Source organism: Thermobia domestica, chromosome 2 (genome assembly GCF_964235325.1).
Source record: "Thermobia domestica chromosome 2, izTheDome1.hap1.1, whole genome shotgun sequence".
Lineage (NCBI taxonomy): Eukaryota > Metazoa > Arthropoda > Insecta > Zygentoma > Lepismatidae > Thermobia > Thermobia domestica.
The window spans coordinates 81999249-82014839 of NC_137455.1; the positions used below are offsets into that span (position 1 = coordinate 81999249).

At 36.0% G+C, this 15591-nt stretch overlaps 1 protein-coding gene across 2 annotated transcripts in view; it reads right to left on the minus strand.

Annotated features, from left to right (window-relative positions):
• LOC145673367 (uncharacterized) overlaps positions 1-15591 on the minus strand; it is a 228013-nt gene that overhangs the window by 109633 nt on the left and 102789 nt on the right. The gene's annotated exons all lie outside the window — the stretch shown is intronic.

The following is a 15591-nucleotide window of genomic DNA, read 5'->3' on the forward strand; positions in this document are numbered from 1 at the left end:
AATTACATTTGAAAGTAATTGAAAACGACGAATATTAGTATCGAATCCATAGTTTTTTTGGAGTTCCTAAGTTGATTGGTAACAATCCTGGTGGCTTTTATGTCTAACTTCAACTTTCAGTGCAGGTAAGATCCCAAGCACGCCTAGGTGAATGGGAGCGATGACATATATTGATCGAAAACGACCGATATTAGTATCGAATCCATAGTTTTCTGGCTTCCTAAGTTAATTGGTGATATTTGCGATGCCTCTTAAAACCCAGTTTAGTCTTCAGTGAAGGTAAGACCTCGAGCACCCCCAGGAGGGCTTGGGAAGTAAGGAATTTGTAAAAATAATTTTAAAAAATAACCTAGATTAGCATCAAGTCCATAATTGTCGTGATCTCTGATACAAGTAGTGACTTCCCGATGCTATTTAAATCCATGTTTTGCCCTCATTAGTGTCGAATCTACAGTTTTTGGAGTTTCTAAGTTGGTTGGTAATAGTTCCGATGTCCTTTAAGTCCAAGTTCAGCCTCTAGTGGGAGTAAGACCCCTATCACTTCTAGGAGGGCTTGGGAAGTAGGGAACATGTAAAACTAATTTTTAAAAGTGCCTTATATTAGTAACGAATCCATAGTTTTCGGATTCCTTGAGACGAATAGTGACACTTAATGCTGTTGAAGTCCGCATTTAGCTCTTATTAGCACCCATAGGGACAGGAAGGGGGTGAAATGAAAACATAATCGAAATCAACCGATATTAGGTAAAATCTACAATTTTCTATGTCGCTGACATGAATACTCATACTAACAATAGTGTTGAAATTTAAGTTCAGCCTCCATTGACATGGGGTGAGAAAGAATGAAAAATAAAATTTATCAAATGGCCTAGATTCGAATCCATAGTTTTCATGTCACTGGTAGGTGACTTCCCGATTACATTTAAGCTCAAGTTTAGGCATGAACGGCATGTAAGCTGAGTTGGGAGTTACAGGGGCAACGTGAAAGGCTATGTTCGTATACGAACTTTTAACACTACATCGTTTGCGGGGAAAACAAGCATCTCGGCAGAAACGTTTCACTTGGTTTATTTGGGGGTGAATCAAAATGTTATTGATGAGGAAAATCCCTCATTTCCCGGTAGCTCGCATTCTGAGTGAGGTTTATTATAAGTTTCACTTTTCCTGTAATCGACAGTCTACGCACAAAATTACCTTCGTATGATAGGATGATGAAGTGGTACCACAATGTGAAATGATCAGCGGCCGTTTTGAATAGGTTTATGAAAACTGAGTATCGCTTCATTGTACAAAAATAGTAAACAAGAAGTTACATGGCATGTTTCCCAGAAGCTGAATGAGAAGAAAGAAACCTCTAATTGAATCTAAGAGTTACAGGATCTTAGCCAAATGAAATTTTGTGTACAAAATCTGTTGTATACTGTACAAATAACAAATAAGGTATCTGGATTATCTTCAAGAGATTATAGACATTACAAGGCTGCTGTGGATCTCCCGCATGTTGAAAGCATTCAAAGAAATTAGACGGAACATTTCAGGACGTGGTTGAGAATAGTAGTGGACGGGATGAAGCACATTTTGTATTAAAGCAATTCGCTGTTCATTGTTTCTATTTTTGGTTCGAGATTTTATACTAGATTTTATATTTTTGGTTCAGAATATACGTATAAAACACAAGCCACGAAGTGGACGTAAGAAGACGCGTGCGGAAACATCTGCTGCCGTCAATCGGTCAATTGCGATGTTTCCAACTAAATCGCTTCGCAAAAGGGTAGCTAAACTATATATACGGACTACAACACTACATGACTATGACTACACTAGTGGGGCCGCGGTGGCTCAGTGGTAGAGCATTCACATCTGGTGCTGTAATATTTTAATGTGCTCCAAGTTTACGATAATTAGTTTAATTACATTCACTATTAACAGTTAAATGCTCATATACTGCAGTGACACACACAAGTTAACACTTGTCACTACAACCTAATAATTAGGATTGTAATAAAGGCTCAAAATAGCACACTCTCTCACAAAATAAGAATCGTGAAGACATTGGTACAAGAAGACTTAACTCTAGCGATACCGCGAGCGTAGCGAACGGGAAAAAAATAGCGCAGATCTGAAGCCTATAATATAATAAGTTGATTGCTATATTTTAGTACTAAAGAGAGAAATTTTTGGGGCCCCCTGAGCCTGGGCTCCATTGGCTCCGGCCTTAATCCGCTCCTGGGTGCGTGGGGTCCCGGGTTCGAACCCAGTTCCCGCCAAATGAACCTTGTGGTGGACAAACACCGTGTGCGTTCGTCTCGGGGTTCTCCCGCTTCCTTCCACTTTCTTCATTCTACCATTTCATTCATTTCTCATCATCACCGTCTCCTTAGAGATGGTACCGAGACCGTCTTATCATGTAGATGCTTCCAAAACATTTAGATGATCATAATGCCATTTACAACAATTATTATTTTAAACCGTTTCAGAGATAACAAACACATGGGTAGTGATTGTTATATTGATTAAAATGACTATTTGTATTAATTTTTTATAATGATTGTTGTTTTCCTTTGTTTCTGTAACATTACAAGTTTTTGGTGGTTTTAATTACAAGTCGCAGTTACATTATTTTAAGCAGTGTTACCAGTTTAAATAAATTGCTAAATATTATTCTAAATAAAGTGCAAGTAACGTAGCTAAACTGCAAAATATATTAAAATTACTCGTAATTTGTTTTACGGTGCAAGAATGTTTTCAAAAGACGACGTTTTTCACATCCTTTGGGCTATTTATAATGTTAATGTCAGAATTTTCGTCCCAGCAATACATGTAAATGCAAATTGTAATTCAAATTAAATGTAACTGATAAATTTTCAGTAGCACTAATTGTTCCCCCTAAGCCTTAAGCCTGATGTACATTTTAGATTAAAATCGTGCTTAATTAAAAATTCTAATTACACCGTAATTATATTTCACTTATTTTAGTTTGACCACCGACCACCGCAAACTCGATCCATACCACATAGCTATATGCAATTATTCCAGGACTTACAGTTAGTAATACACATTGTGTTGATCTTTGGTTTGGTTTGTTTTAGTTTAACGTCCCACGTTATGCTAGGGCTCCTAAAGGAGACGTGGAGCTACTGATTATAGTGGAATCCAAACCACTTTGGTCGTTCAACTCTACCTCCACCGGGAATCAAACTCGGGACCACATGAACCGAAGTCAAGCGTGCTAGCCGCTAGACCAAATATGGGTCCTCACATTGTGTTGATTTAAATCATTGTCAATGTTGCCAGATTCGAAGATCAAAAATTAGCGTGTCTACGATATCCTAAAACAAGCGAATACTTCCTTTGTGTACTTCGTACACAGGACATGAGCGTCGCCTATGCTCCAAAAGTAGCGGATCTAAACTATTTGTAGCCCAAATATATAGAAATTTATTATTTGGCAAATAATGATTGGCACTAATGAAATAATTTTTAACATGGGCTGGAAAATGTGTTGGACATATTGCAAGAAGAAATTATGATCAATGAACGAAAACAATTTTAGACTGGATATCACGAGACAGAAACAGCCTAGGAAACGTCCGCATACAAGAAGGTGTGACGAAATCAAGAACCACTAGAGGGTAACGTGAAAAAAAATTGCCCAAGATAGATAATTGTGGAGAAGACTTGGAAAGACTTTCATCCAGCAGTGGATTGATAATGGTTGATTATGATGATGGTGATGATTTTATTATCTGGACCTCCGAGGTAAACTAAACCGAACCACTAGAAAGACCAGTCTATTAAAAAAAGTATTCTTAACTCCATTTCAACCAAAAAGTGAATTAGCATAGTCTATCTCTGAAGTTCACATATAACTTTTACTAAGTAAGGTAGGGCAAAAATGGATCCAAAATTTAACGAAAGTCGTGCAGAGAAATAAAATAATTTTGACTATTCAATACTTTATGTTGCAGCAAAACTACGAAAATTAATACAAAAAAATTAGAAAGTTAAGAATCTCTCGTTTTGGCGAAAGAGAGAAAATAGATACAGATAGCTCGAATTAGCTATATAGTTATAAAATATGTATGTCCATGTTTCGCAAGTAATTATCAATCAATATAAAATTTCAACGTAATAAACGCACGATTATTTTTTTCGAATAAAGATTACTTGAGCCGCTTAGAGCTCAGAAATAAGCTTAGTTTATGTTATGGCACTGGATATATGCTTAAGTAATGCATTACGACCTTATGAACTTGTATTACAAACAGAATGTACTTAAAGTGAGACGCGAAGAAACATCAGACTTCGAATCTAACTTCCTTGATGTTCCAATCCAAGACAACACATAGCAAGATGAGTGCTGTAGCTCAAACCACAATGTTCAGGTGTCATAAAGTGTCAATTAAACACGGAGATGTAAAACGGTAATAAAGCATTTGATCAATTTGAAACAAAATATATTGTAGTAATAATTTACCCTATTTGTTAAAATAATGAACGTTATATTATGTTTTTAAAATGACAGTCAAAGCAGAACGTATAAGATAATAAATGAGAAATTTAAAGTTTCAATTTCGGTACGATTAAATGCATTAGTGTTGCTATATGTTGCGTTATCCGTTTGAAGATTTTGAACAATTCTGTTTCAAAGGAAGGAAATAAACTACTATATAGTACTGAAATTAATTTAATAGAGTTTAATTGTATAGGCAGTACTGGGGCTATATGATACTGTCTATTGCTGAAAGTGAAATATGGGTTGCTATTAGGGTTTTATCCCAGGTATGATATACCCATTGATGCTTGAACCTTAAACACACGCATGGAAAGTTAGCACTAGCAAATTAGCTATAGAGTCAAGAACGAAGGGAAAAAAGCGGAAACGACAGATTGTACGAATAATACTTTCACAATTTTAATTTCACACTATTTGTTTCGAGACTTTCAAGACGAGACCGAGATCGAGACAAGCATCTATTGACCGAGACGAGACCGAGACGGCGATTTTTGACTCGATACAAGATCGAGACCGAGACTGCTATTTATCAACCAAGACGATACCGAGACTGTGCAAAGTCTCGTCTCGTCTCGATACCATCCCTACTCCTTTAGCCTAGCTGTCATAACGGTGAGAGGTAAAACTGAAAGATTTCATTTCCATTTTATTTTATGACTACACTAAAAAAAATCTGCATATACTGCTCTCTGGGATACTCAAACGTAGGGGTACGGGGACTTTTCGGACAACCTGTACATACTGCATTTACTTAACGCTTAACAGGTTTGTTTGATGTATTTTCCACTAACTTCTCTTCTAACTACTAACTAGTGATTTTTGGTGTGTGTGTGTGTGTTTTTTTTTTTGTGTGTGTGTGTGTGAAAAATTGACTTGAGTCCAAAACCACACCTCTGATAACCAATATACTATGGTAGACAGTAGAATAGAAAAGATCACACCATTCCAATTTCGTCCAGATGTAAACCAGCGGAGGACTTGTGCTGCCATCTAACGGTAAGATGTGTGACTTCTATTACCTTTGTTTCAATAATAGGAAATGGATAGCTACCGTTTTAAAGCTGCCGTTACTCGTTAAGATGTTAACGTATCTACTCCAATAAGTTCGGCAGAGATAAGCTCTAGCTATCTATTGCAAAGAAACAATTTTAAAATTCGCTTTCGTTTCGGGGTTACTATGTGGAGTAACGGACGCACGGGCGTACTAACAGTACAATCTTTCATATAATTTTCGTTATTTTCACAACTCAGTAACCAATTAATAACAAAGGCTTATACAGCAAAATTTTTCTCGTGTTTATTTAAGCAAATCAAAGTTACAACGATAACATATACGACTACTTTCATTTTACTTAATATGTTTGGTAAAAATGCTATTTTATCTGGCATAGCTACGAATTAGAAGAAGAAGAAATATTCTAAAAATGTCATGAATATTCTTGATTTTGTAAATGTTTTATTTTGCTGCCGCTAGAGGTAAATGTTTGTTTATACATCGTTATCCGGTTACTATGATAACAGTTCTCGTTACCAAGGTTTTGTTTATAAATATTACCTGACCAGCGAACGAGTGCGGGCGGGCGGTTTTGGAACTAAAATGCAAGCAGCAGTGTTTCTAACCGGATTACTTGTAATCAATCTATCACAGTTCGTTTTGTCCTGTTCGTAATAAACCACTTCACGCATATGCTCAAGTCAGGGGCAGATTCAGGGATGCGATCGGGGCGATTGCCCCCAGAATAGGATATTTTTTTTATTTTAAAAATAAAAAATAAGAATTTTCTCCTTTGTATTATAAATGTAAAATAAAATATAAAATAGGTAGGCCTTACTTTTTTTCTTTTGTTTGTTTGTTTTACGTTGCAGAAGTCAAATAATAAATTGCAAGAAATTACTTACATTGACGTTCTTGCTCAAAAAAAAGTTTACCTTCGAAATCGCAGGTGGCCATTTCTGTTCTAGAAATTGCAGACAATATCTACTTCTCCTTTTCTATAGTTCTTTTACTTTATTTTATTTATTTATTTATTTATTTATTTATTTTGCAATACACTTTTACCTTGATTTGACTTTGAACAACCAGCCTCCCAAACATTCAGCTTGTATCCGCCCTTGGCTCAAGTTAAGACAAACAGTTTCAAAACTTATTGAAGTTATTTGCAGAACATCTTAAGTAACAAGCAAAACACATCAACAAAAAATATAACTCCATATTAACTTGCGAACAAACTAACGAGAGCAGCGTTTTACAGGTTGCTCCTGTTTTATAATGACATCGAATAAAACGTAATCAATGTTTATACAATCTTTTTAATACACGGTAGAAGCTCACTGAATTTTCAATTGTTCTGTGTTGTTCTTAAATAGATAGTTTCCATTCATATATCACTATTCACAATACATCTGGATTATTGCAGGAATGGTTCACTACAATCACATAACTTAGCGTTCTTTATTAAGCGGAAAGAGATTAGGCTATGCATAACATCTAAACTGCAACTTTTAGAAGCCTTTGGATACACTGCAGAGTGAAACTCTCCGCTCCCCTGTCTCACCGCGCTTGCCAAGAAACTGATGTAAACACAACAGCAGCACCATCCTCCCAAAACCGCACTGCTATCCTGGTCAGGCAATATCAATATATAATTCAAAAAAAAAAAAAAAAAAAAAAAAAAACACCATATAATTTGGAAGTATGAGTTTGCTGAGAAGCAATGAACAATTATTTGGAAATCTAGTGCTCCTAAGTTATTAAAATAGGGTTTAATTATTTGAAGTATCATCGTAGTAAATAGTAACAGTATATTAATTACACATCGATACTTTTTTATAAACAAAACCTCGGTAACGAGAACTGTTACCATAGCAACCTCATAACGACGTATAAATAAACACTTACCTTTAGCAGCAGCAAAATAAAACATTTACAAAATCAAGAATATTCATGACATTTCTTCTTCTTCTTCTTCTTCTTCTTCTTCTACTTCTACTTCGTAGCTATTGCCAGATAAGATAGCATTTTTGCCCAACATATTAAGTAAAATGAAAATAGTAAATACATGTTATCGTTGTAAAGTGCACTTCCATACCAAGCATTATCATGATAAAATGAGTTGTACAGATCGCGTTCATTCTTTCCTTGTGATTCATCTCCTTTAAAGAAAAATTTCTCTTAAAAAAATATATTGATATTTTAAGCAGTAGTTTGAACAATAAAGCAAAGAAAGAAAATTTTATTTTCGAAGTAACAAGGCACCAGTAATTACAAACTCTTTGGTTTCTGTTAATTAAATTGACATCTCTCCTACCGTTCAAATAAGAAAAAAGCAATACATCCAAATAACAAATGGTGTTCTTTATTATTCAATTTCGTTTTCCTTTTACATGCTACTATGTTTACTTTTACACACGCAACATAATTAAATCTGTCGCTCATGAAATATGTAATTAAAAACCTTAGCTTCATGTGGCCTTATGCTAATTGTCATGTGCCATGTGTTTGCTTTCACACGCTCTTTCTGTGTTGTGTTCATGTATGTATGTATATATATATATGTGTGTGTGTGTATGTAAGAGACAGAGAGAGAAGAAAATTATTTAAACTGAAAGGGTTCATACCGTGCTAATTTAGAAGTTTTCCACGGTTAAGATCATTCTTCTACGCATAGAGACTTGTAATACTGAAATTTTAATGTAGAGAGAATTTGAGAGGACAATTTTTGGCTCTCATTTTGTTTATTGCCATTTAGACGGTGAACTCTGGGCGACGTTAGAAATAAAAGGAATACTACATCTGACCTAAAATAATGAAATGAAATGCGTCATTTTCCAATTAGTACTTACAGCATTTCCTATAAGTAGCCTTAACAGGGGTTTTGCTTTAGTTTAGCGTCCAACGTTTATGCTCCGAGACTAAGGGACCAGTGATGATGATATTCATAATAATGAAAGACGAGAGAATCTCGAGAAAGTCCACGGCGTTCGTCCACCACAAAACCAACTGGGCAGGAACTGAAATCAAACGAAGGACCCGACACACCAGAAGTGAGCGCTCTACCAGTAAGCCACAGAGGTCCCTAGGGTTCCCTTCTTGCTAAAGTATTAGCGTTCCTACTTTTTGTACAAAGGCCATGGATTCGGTTGCCAGTAGAAGCTTTTATCGTTCAGATTCAACGTTAACATTCAAATAGATATCTTATAGTATTTCTACTGACAAGTTAGAAGAGGATCAAAGCTCCTAACAAATAAATGACCTAATTAGATTGCATTTTCCTCTGAAATCGAAATGTCTCCTTTCAGCACCAAACAGCGCCGTAACTTAGATTTTTCGGGGGGTCAAGCATTAATACGCGTATTTGGGCCCCCTAGAATTTTTTTTCTAATATTTGGACCCCCTCTTTCCATTTTCTCTTTTCTTTATGGGCTCCCGGAACCTGTAGGCTCTCCCGCACGGTAAGGTCTGCGGGGCCATTAGTTACACCCTGGGCCGTTATAGGATACATGACAAATTAATTAAGGGGACAATATTGACAAATCTCAAAGCCATATGAGTAAATATTATTTCTAGGGCTCCTAATAGTAGACACTTTTTAGTGAAATGGGCTAACGACTCATTTTTGTTTTATTGACGTTTTGTGTGCTGTTTTGGTTCTGTAATGTAGTGAACTTGTTTGATGCTTCATTTACAATTTCATGTTCGTATAGTATATGGAGTAAGAAAATTTTGTCTTAAAATGGGCAGCCCTCGATCGACGGGGAGCTTCCCTGGGGGACAGTTGCCCCCTGCCCCCACCCCACCCCCACAAGTTACGGCTCTGGCACCAAAACATCAAGTCTGTATGAGATGTAACATATGCTAAGAGTGGATACCCAAATCATTACAGGAGTTTGTATCCAAGGCTATAAAGCACACTAGGGATCGAATTCGAGACCACAAGCATAAAAAACACGCGAGTTAGCAGCTTTTTAAAAACTTAGATCTTCTTTACACTTTTAAATATCTATAGAACTCGATAGGGACACTTTCTGGTGATTTTAAAGGTTGTCCTGAGGGGAAATTTCCTCCCCAGAGTCATGAAATTCCTTCGCTGGACCATGTATCTTGTCGTGCTCGATGAAAATTCTCAGTATTTTGCATAATACTACTTTTCATCCCCAGTGTATTGAAATCTCCCCCCTGGAGAGAATCTCTTCAAACCATCAAAGGGGATACGAACACAGAAACATCATCGATAACACTCGCTCCAATGCTCTTCAGTGAAACGTGAACCCACGATGGCTTTAGCCTAACACTTTAGGCCGCTCAACTACCGGTACACTCACACACGTGCAGCGACTTACTCACGAAGGGACTCTCCAAGTTTTAATCTCATTCGAGGCTCAAAATTCCTTGTCGTTGATCTAGTCTCAAAAGTATGAGTTAGGCCTACCGCTCACTGGCGACAAAACAGTTGCGCAACTATCTCGTCGCTGTCGCCTGCAGTCAGCAACTTCACGGAGACAAAACAGTTTTGTTGCCATACCCTCGCTCACTGGCGACGGCAACAGAAAAGTTGCCGAGCATTTGATATCACAATTTACATAATCGGCAACCAGAACAGTTCACATAATCGCTGGTTTCGGACATAAAAAAAAAACTACCGCCCATTCCAATGGTTAAATAAATAAATTTAAATAAACTATCGAAGGTAGCGCCAACAGGGGCGTTATTTCAGACTTCACTTGAGGGGGGCAAGAGCACCACCGACATAAGACTTTCACGTTTTATACTAATATATTAGTAGACAATTGATTAAAGTATATGTATTCCTCAAACTCTTAGGGAGCAATTGCACCTCCTGCCCCCCCCCTAAATGACGTCCCTGAACGTCAATGAGTGACAAAAATAACAGCATTATGTAAGCTAATGCGAACAGGAACAATTATTCGAATCAAAAGATAACAAGAATAACGAAACTATAAAACGACTGGAAATAACTAACAGAACGAAACTAACAAAAGCGGCAATCCGACAACACTGTACCGTAACTGTACTCTCAGATGTTCTACGTATAGCCATAATATAAAAATTGGCTTTCTTCGTTCTTCCTGTGTATTCTTCACGTTTTAAAATCGGCTACTTTTATACTGTACCATTTTTTTCTTTTTTATATTTTAAATGGAAAGAAAATTGATAATGATAATTTTATCTCTATTTTTCTAGTTGTGGGAAATTAATGAAAGTAGTAGTGTGTAGTATGACAGCGATATGTCATTATCGATTAATGTACGCTCATGTCCAAAATGATTGTCGCATATCTATAACTGTTTTCTTGTAAGAATATAATTTGATAATGATTTTGGAGGGTACTTTTAATACTGATACTGTGTGTATAATCGGGAAATGTATATTTGTGGTAAATTTCATAGGAAAGAATTATAAATACGAAAATTAGAATGAGTAAAACAAAATGTTGCTAAATGAACAATAAAGATTTATTTTCGTTTTATTGTTCTTACTCTTTTGACATGAAATTTTCCACATACATGTCTTTGCTGATTATACACATACTAACATTATTAGAAATACCGGGCGAATTCGTTATCAAATTATATTCCTACAAAAAACATATTTATAGACAATAATTTTGGACATGAGTGTACCTATCTGTGTTGTTTTTTCTTGGATGGAAAGCTCATTCTAGTTTCTTACAACAGCAAAACACACTTCCTTCAATAATTTCTTCTTTATATATATATATTTCTTCTTTATATATATTTCTTCTTTAACGCTGGGGGTTTCTCTATTTCCTCAATTCATTTTTCATAGTCTTTATCACTAAAGACATGCTAGTCACTAATCAAAGAATGTATTAGTTTCCATTGCGAACACTTCTTTACACGCGCTACACACGGAACGAACTGTTACGTGAAAAAAACTTGTAGAAAACATTTATTTTTTACCTTTCTATTTGGAGGTACCTCGGCCAAGCAGGGCAACAGCTCGGCGACGGAACAGTTGCGCAACATTTAAAAATGCATTGAGTCTTATGGGAGTCCGCTCACTGAGGCGACGGCGACAGAAAAGTTGCCGAGGTACCTCCAAATAGAAAGGTAAAAAATAAATGTTTTCTACAAGTTTTTTTCACGTAACAGTTCGTTCCGTGTGTAGCGCGTGTAAAGAAGTGTTCGCAATGGAAACTAATACATTCTTTGATTAGTGACTAGCATGTCTTTAGTGATAAAGACTATGAAAACTTAATTGAGGATATAGAGAAACGCTCAGCGTTAAAGAAGAAATATATATATAAAGAAGAAATTATGGAAGGAAGTGTGTTTCGCTGTTATAAGAAACTAGAATGAGCTTTCCAGCCAAGAAAAAAACAACACAGGCAGCTACATTTTTCGATAATGACATATCGCTGTCATACTACACACTACTACTTTCATTAATTTCCCACAACTAGAAAAAAATACAGATAAAATTATCATTTTCAAGTTTCTTTCCATTTCAAATATAAAAAATAAAAAAAAACTGTACTGTATAAAAATGGCCGATTTTAAAACGTGAAGAATACGCGGGAAGAACGAAGTAGGCTAATTTTTGTTTTATGGCTATACGTAGAACATTGACAGTACAGTTACTGTACAGTGTTGTCGGATTGCCGCTTTTGTTAGTTTCGTTTTGTTAGTTATTTCCAGTCATTTTATATTTTCGTTATTCTTGTTATCTTTTGATTCGAATAATTGTTCCCGTTCGTATTAGCTTACACAATGCTGTTATTTTTGTCACTCACTGACATTCAGGGACGTCATTTAGGGGGGGGCAGGAGATGCAATTGCTCCCCAAGAGTTTGACGAATACATATACTTTAATCAATTGTCTACTAATATACTAGTACAAAACGTGAAAGTCTTATGTCGGTGGTGCTCTTGTCCCCCTCAAGTGAAGTCTGAAATAACGTCCCTGTTGACGCTACCTTCGAAAGTTTATTTAAATTTATTTATTTAACCATTGGAATGGGCGGTAAATGCCCGAAACCAGCGATTATGTAAACTGTTCCGATTGCCGATTATGTAAATTGTGATATGAAATGCTCGGCAACTTTTCTGTTGCCGTCGCCAGTGAGCGAGGGTATGGCAACAAAACTGTTTTGTCTCCGTGAAGTTGCTGACTGCAGGCGACAGCGACGAGATAGTTGCGCAACTGTTTTGTCGCCAGTGAGCGGTAGGTCTTAGGAGTTCTTGAATAAAGAAGTAACCGATTGTGAACTAAATATAATTATGTTACGAGCCGGTATCCAGTTGAATTGTATCATGGAGCGGGTGAAATCTCTTCACAAGCTATTGCGCAGTTTATTATTTATCTGAATTTATACTTGAGCATGGCAGCTCCCTTGAAATCGTTACTTACAATTTGATGGTCTCTACACAAGATCAAGGAAACCAATAAGCTTTGCCTAAAATTATCTTCATGATATATTGGCCAAAGTAAATAAATAAATTCAAATAATAATAAGAAACTCTCCCGGTGTGTCACTTAGTCCCATAAGGTGTGTCGCGGAATTTTTGAATTTAAAAGTCATGAAGAATTTAATAATAATTTGCTAAAATCGAGTCAGATTGTTCCAGTCAACACTTCCAGCGGTAGCAATAATTTTTAGTACTATATAGAATCATTATAAAAACTAATTGGTTTCACTATTATAACATTTATTATTATTATTATTATTATTATTATTATTATTATTATTATTATTATTATTATTATTATTAATAATAATAATAATAATAATAATAATAATAATAATAAAATAATAATAATATCAAACAATTGTGTCGCCATGTCACAGACGTTTAGTATAGTGTGTCGTGAGTCAAAAAGGTTGAGAAACACTGATCTAGTAGACTATAATAAGGAAACATATGAGTAATGACAATGACATATCAGCCATTTAAGGGGACTCTCAGCGTTCTTCATCGGTCTTCCCATTGTCGATTGTTGAATGGATTATCATCACTTGCACAACTTCTATTCACTTTGTACTAGACTGCATAGTCTTGCCACCTGTTGGTCAATTTAGTAACTACTTCGAGCAAACGTACGCTTGATTTGTACTACGGTCAATACACATGTATTTTATCAGTAATCGATCACTCGAAGCATTTCAATTAGCGAAGTTATGACTATTTTAAGTACCAAAACAAAGTAAGCATATTTTGAGACATTGATGTAACTCAATTACGGTTATTCAATACGAGGAGAAGCCAGAAAGTACTTACCCTCAGCATAATAGATGTGTTTAATGAAAAATTTGCACAATGATAGATTGGCACCTCATTAATAAGATGTATGCTCGCTCATATGTCTCTCTTCAGATCCTGGTAAATTAATACAAATGAAATGAAATATTTGGATTAACTCGCACGATTATACTCAGTGGCGTAGCACACTTTTGCGGGCCCCCCGCAAGTATAGAGATGGGGCCCCACTTGTAAATCCGACAGAAGTAAGGTTGAAGTTCTACTTCTTTAAGTTGCACCAACCAAGTATGACGTAATGTCATTTGGTATTATCATGGGGAAAAGATAGAATAAGACGAGCCTTGCGTAGCTTCTAACATCTTTCGCTCGCTGACGCTCGCTCAGCTATGTTTTATAACGTAAGTAAATCACTTTTTTAAAAATAAAGTTGTGTATACAAAGTGGATTAATTACGACGTGACATTACGTCACGACGGAATGATACAACTTCAATGTAAATTTAAATACATCCCAAATGTGGACATTTACGCCGATCCCAAGAGTTTCAGTATTCGCGCGCTACCCTGTATTATTTTTCACGCGTTACCCTAGCCAGCTGTTTGAAGCTGGTCATGTAAAATGTACAGAAAAATTTGGGCAAGAGAACAGAACCTAACCAACCCCTGCAGGGCTTCTAACTCGTTCCTACTATTACTACTACTACTACTACTACTACTACTACTACTACTATTACTACTATTACTACTAATACTATTATTACTACTATACAACAACTACTATACTACTACTACTACTACTACTACTACTATTACTACTATTACTCTACTACTTTTACTATGGATTCGTATAGTAAAACTGCAAGCTTATTTTAATGAAAAAAGTGTTATGAAAATTTTAATAAATAATCGGTAAATCACTTTTTTGAGTATTATTTTCAATCTTATTTTAATGCAAAAAGTGTTATGAAAATTTAAAAAAATAAAAAGACTCTCCTTGAGCAGGGTTTGAACCCACGCCAAGAACGATTTTCATTAGTAAGCACGTTGCGCTAGCACGCTCTGTTACGAGGGCCAAAGCAGTTGGCCTTTACTTCCGCTATATGTAGGTCATGAGTCTTGATATCCTATCTGAAGGTCTTGGAATCCGCGAAAATGCCAAGCGTGGTGGCAAAAGTTGAGCAGCTAGTGCTTCAAGATATGCGCGTGACTATTATTTGTTTAGCTAGTGAAGTGGTTTGTTCACATGGTATTACATGATATCTGCATATGACCAAAGTGGTAGTAAGGAGGTTTCCCTATTGTTGAAACCTTTCAAAAACACCAACGTTTGTAATGTGCACAACCTATACAGTAGAGTTCAGAAAACTTGGCCTAATGTGGACCGAAGAGTGGCCGAGTTTGTGAAAATGCCTGGTTATCGGGAATGGGGTTAAAAAGAATAAGTACGAGTGTTTCCTCAGTAAATACAGTATTGTACTTGTATGTATTGGTTGCTTGAGAATACAACAAAGAATAAACTGCCCAATTACTCTTAAACAAAGGAAAAGTACGTACTTTATGAAGACAGAGCCTTTATTAAACATGAAAATGAAAAATTAATGAATACACACTGTACAGTAATTTACCTGATAAGACAGATCTCAGAAAAATACTTTATGAAGGCATAAAGCTGTCTATAATGAAAATTAACTAACTGACTTTGCAAAAACTAGCTTTAAGAAGAAGAAGAAATGTGTAATCCTGATTTTTTGCCCTGCCAGCGTGTGGCCGAGCTATCCGGACTGCCGGGTTATCGGGTGCAGATTTTTAGACTCTATTGTACCATAAGGATAA